General features: G+C 46.4%; 1 non-coding gene across 1 annotated transcript; it reads right to left on the bottom strand.

The window, feature by feature from the left end:
- Positions 1-3318: 3318 nt before the first annotated feature.
- Positions 3319-3390, bottom strand: Trnaa-cgc (transfer RNA alanine (anticodon CGC)). The gene has a single exon. It is a non-coding gene; the product is annotated as a tRNA-Ala (tRNA).
- Positions 3391-4597: the final 1207 nt, after the last annotated feature.

Below are 4597 nucleotides of genomic sequence, written 5' to 3'. Positions count from 1 at the left end.
ATGTTCAACAGCCTGGCAAGCAAACCAGAATTCATGATCGCAAGTGAGCCTCTGGTGTCTTTACAGGAGTACATTTATGTAGGTCAATCACTCAAGAGGACCCTGATCATGAGAAGGAAATTTACAGACGAATAAAAAGGGGTAGGAGTGCATACGGCCGGCTTTATGAAATACTAACTGGGACATTACCACTGTCGTTGAAAAAAAAAGTGTGCAATCATTGCATTCTACCAGTGCTGACATATGGGGCAGAAACGAGTTTAGCAAAGCTCTAGAGTAACGTAAGGACTGCGCAAAGAGCGGTGTAACGAAAAATATGCGTAACGTTAAGAGAAAGGAAGAGAGCGGTGTGGATCAGACAACAAACTGGAACGGGGATAGCCGAAAATTCTAGTTGACATTAGGACAAAAAGGCGCTTGCTATGTAATAGGCGATGTAATACGTAGGGTAGATAACCGGTGGACCATTAGAGTTACAGAATGGGTGCGACGGGAAGAGAAGAGCCGTCGAGGACGGCAAAATATTAGGTGCGGTAATGAAATGAGAAAATTTGCAAGTGCTAGTTGAAATCAGCTAACGCACGGCAGGGGTAATTGGAGATAATTCGGATAAGCCTTCGTCTTGCAGTGGACATACAAATAGGCTGATGATGATGATGACTAGTCAAACACAAAGGCACACCATGAGAAAAGTATATATATATATATATATATATATATATATATATATATATATATATATATATATATATATATATATATATATATTGTAAAGATAGAGAGACACACTTGGGATCGGGCGCTCGGACAGCGAGCGCTAGGGCGAGAAAAGACGACGAGGCAGAGAATAGAAAAGCCGGCCCAGTGAACGGGTGTTCTCTTTTTTTTTCTCCTTTACAATGGCGGAGTGGACAATAAACCTGCCTAAGACGTTCGAGCCTTAAGTGTTTGCTTACGCGGTTCGTCGTCGTGCCGGGTTCCTCGTGCCCAGGAACGCCGTACACCAGGGGCGTAGCCAGAAATTTTTTTCGGGGGGGGGTTCACCGGCCCGACCGGGGGGGGGGGGGGGGGGCAAGCTTCTGCTTTCCTCTAGGTCACGTGATCGATAATAAATGTCGGTAGTTTAAGCACACTCTATAGATGTATATCAAAGACATGGGACCCCCCCCCCTCGCGTGTGCTTGTGAAGAAATTAAGTAATAAGTAAAGTAAACTCAGTAAATACAGTAAGTACGACAGGTACAGTGGGCGTTTGGAGCAACGGTCTCTCATCGCGCCACTGAATGGACCAGTCTTCGAAAACGCATCATTGAGACGACCCATTCGATCGGAGAAGACATCGTTAATTGTTAATTTTCGTTAAGCGTAGATGGCGTCGTCCTCGTCGGGGCGAAGTGCGTTTCACAAGTCAAGGACGGCTATACGCGTGAAAATGCACGTGTGACCAGGCTATACCTACTCCCACAGCAATAGCTTGTTCGCTTCGTCTTTGCGCTAGAAAACATTTGGGGACGTCGTGTACATGTTTACGGGGGCAAGCGCGAACACCTGCGAAACCTTTTGCCGAAAATGGCCAATCTAAAAAATTGCGTGGGCCATACCGGTCTCGTATACCACATCCGAGAGGTCCTTTTCTTGCCTTCGGCAACTGAAAATGTACTTGCGGTCGATGACTGGACAAGCCCGTTTGAACCATCTGGCAATTTTTGCACGCCCACAAAGAACTCTCCCGCAAAATCAATTTAATATTGCCGAAGATTTCATTTCCAGATCAAGTGTCCGAACGAACACTTTTTCAATAATGGTGAAATCATCACATCAGACAACGAACTGATGTCTTTAATGGGAGAAAGGCACCAACTTACAAGTCAAAGGAAACCACGTGGCTTAGAAAACAACGCAAAAAGTTATATACAAAAGAACGAAAATGGGGTACATAACAGCGCAAGGAGAGTGAGGCCATTTGGGTAAGTAAAGACGCGTGGTTGCGCCATTTGTAAAACTCCCTAGCCTAGCTGTGCATTTGCCTTATTATTTTTTGTTTGTCGTATGCTGCATTTGCCCCTCAATAACACAATCCACGTTGTTCCCATATTTGCTATGGAGTCCTTTCGCGCCTTTGAGATATCGCTGTCTTATTTATTTATTTGTTAATATGTTTATTTATTTGGGCACCTGATAATTTTTTACTCTATAATCCTTTGTTCTGCCTCCGGAAAATAAACGAAACCAGTGCAGTGGCGCACCGACGGGGGGGGATTCGGGGGTTGTAACCCCCCCTTGAGGCCGACTTAACCCCCCCTTTTGTTTAACCCCTTTTCTTTCCTTACGCATTTGAGTACTGCAACTAAGATGTAAGACGCGCAATTGTCTGCACACTCGCAAAAAGCGCATTTTTTGACAATTTTCCGTTAAGAAATCGAAATTAGTGCTGTTTAGATGGTATTGGCAAACTGTCAACCCCCCCCCCCCCCCCCTGGCAGAGATCCTGGGTGCGCTACTGCCAGTGGCATAAGGCATGCTTTGACATGTAATGAAACTATGACGTTATGGAATCACGTTATACTTATGCTATATAATAATTTAGTCATAAGTTGTGTTCAGAAATTGTTACATATCGTTTAATGTTTATATATATATATATATATATATATATATGTTATGTCTTATCTTCTCAATAACTGACCTTTCGTCAGGAAAAGATGTCTTGATTGTATCTTTTGTATTAAATCTTTTGCAAGGCGTTACATTGCTTTTTCATAGATGTGTACTTGTGCTACTTAATACGCACAAAACACATGTATCTCCCTAACGTGTTTAACTGAATCCGCTTGTCGCATGGCTCAACCAAGAGACGCGAGTCTCTTGGCTGTGCGAGGGGACTCAGGCTGTAAAACTGAATTGTCTCCTACTCTGAGGTCTTGCAAATACTCATATAAGCTCGTCACTTTAGTGAACAATCTTTGGAGGTCACACGAAGTTTCCAGTGTAACTGTTATTAAAGGCTATATATATATATTGATAGGACGCGTTCAAGGTTAGATGCGCTTGGCGTTTTTATGAATGCCAGAAACAGGCAACGGCCAAGCGGAGCGAGTGCGAGCACCAACAACAAGAAGCGTCTTCTTCTTCGTCCTCTGCTGGCGCCGGTATTTGTCACTACAATCTATATATAAATATATATATATATATATATATATATCATAAAAAGCCAACAAACAATGTCACCAAGGACAACATAGGGGAAATCACTTGTACTTACTAATTCAATTAAAGAAAATGATATATTACCACAATTAAAATGGATGAAAAACAACTGTCCACAGGTGGGGAACGAACCCACGTCTTCGCATTGCGCGTGCGATGCTCTCACCATTGAGCTACCACGGAGCCGTTTTCCCATCCACTTTCTGGGGTATTCATGTTTTACAACTAGAACTTACCTTGAGAGTGTTAGCCAGCGCCACCACCCACAAACCTAGGGGCGGATGAGGAAAATCCTTTCTGCCGCAGGCGTCACGAGCACGTGATCTTTTTGGGTAATGAAAGCTGGTCAATAAATCCACGTATGCTACCTGAAATCATCAATGTGGCAGGATTCGAGCCCTCGTTATGTAATAAAGGAGAAGAAAGGGAACCGAGGGGCCCGATTTTTATTATTCATATTGCCACCTGTAGGTAGTGGGTCGAGGGCAAGAGTGGGTCGAGCCCAAGAGAAGAAAGAAGACCGCGCGCCCCCTTCTCTGCTCGAGCCAGCCCCGACGGTCGCGTCTTACGAGAGCCAGCTGCTCTACGGGTTATTAAACCTTCAAGTCCACTTCTAGAGGCTCGTGACAAACTGGTGGAGGTGCTGGGTAAGCGTCCTCACGGATGTTGCAGACCCCTCCAAGGATCCGCGCTACGAATCCAGTGCCTGTCGACACTCCCGTGCATCGGGCCAGCCGCAGGATCAGGGGACTGTCCCCAGAAGTCGTCGACGCTACGGTTCCCACCACATCGACCGGTATGACCAGCGCCACCCTTCAAACCGCCCCAACCGGTACGGGAAGCACGATGTCGAACCGTTACACACTTGAGAGCCCACGGATCCCAAAGACGTTTCATGGCACAGTGTTCGAAGACGTCGAAGACTGGATGGTCGAATACGAGCGCGTGGCCTCCGTGAACGAATGGAACGACACGGAAAAACTCAGACACGTCTACTTCTACCTGGAGGATGGCGCGCGTACGTAGTTTCAGAACCGCGACGGGCAACTGCCGTCGTGGCGCGAGTTTTGTCGTCAGCTCCTGGAGACCTACACCAGCTCTGATCGCCACGAACGAGCGGAACGAGCGATTCAGGCCCGTGTCCAGTTGCCAAACGAAACTGTGACCACGTACGTCGAAGACATGACGCGCCTCTTCCGACGAGCGGATCCAAGAATGACGGAGGAGAAGAAGTTACGTCATCTGATGCGCGGGGTCAAGGAGCAACTCTTCGCTGGCCTCATACGGATCCCTCCGAAGACGGTCGCGGAGTTCTTGTCCGAGGCCGTAACCATGGAAAAGATGCTTCTGCATCGCTCGAACTTGTATGAGCGGCAAGCGAACAGCGTGT

Source organism: Dermacentor silvarum, chromosome 5 (genome assembly GCF_013339745.2).
Source record: "Dermacentor silvarum isolate Dsil-2018 chromosome 5, BIME_Dsil_1.4, whole genome shotgun sequence".
NCBI classification, from domain to species: Eukaryota; Metazoa; Arthropoda; class Arachnida; order Ixodida; family Ixodidae; genus Dermacentor; species Dermacentor silvarum.
This window is presented reverse-complemented; position numbering and strand designations above follow the sequence as displayed.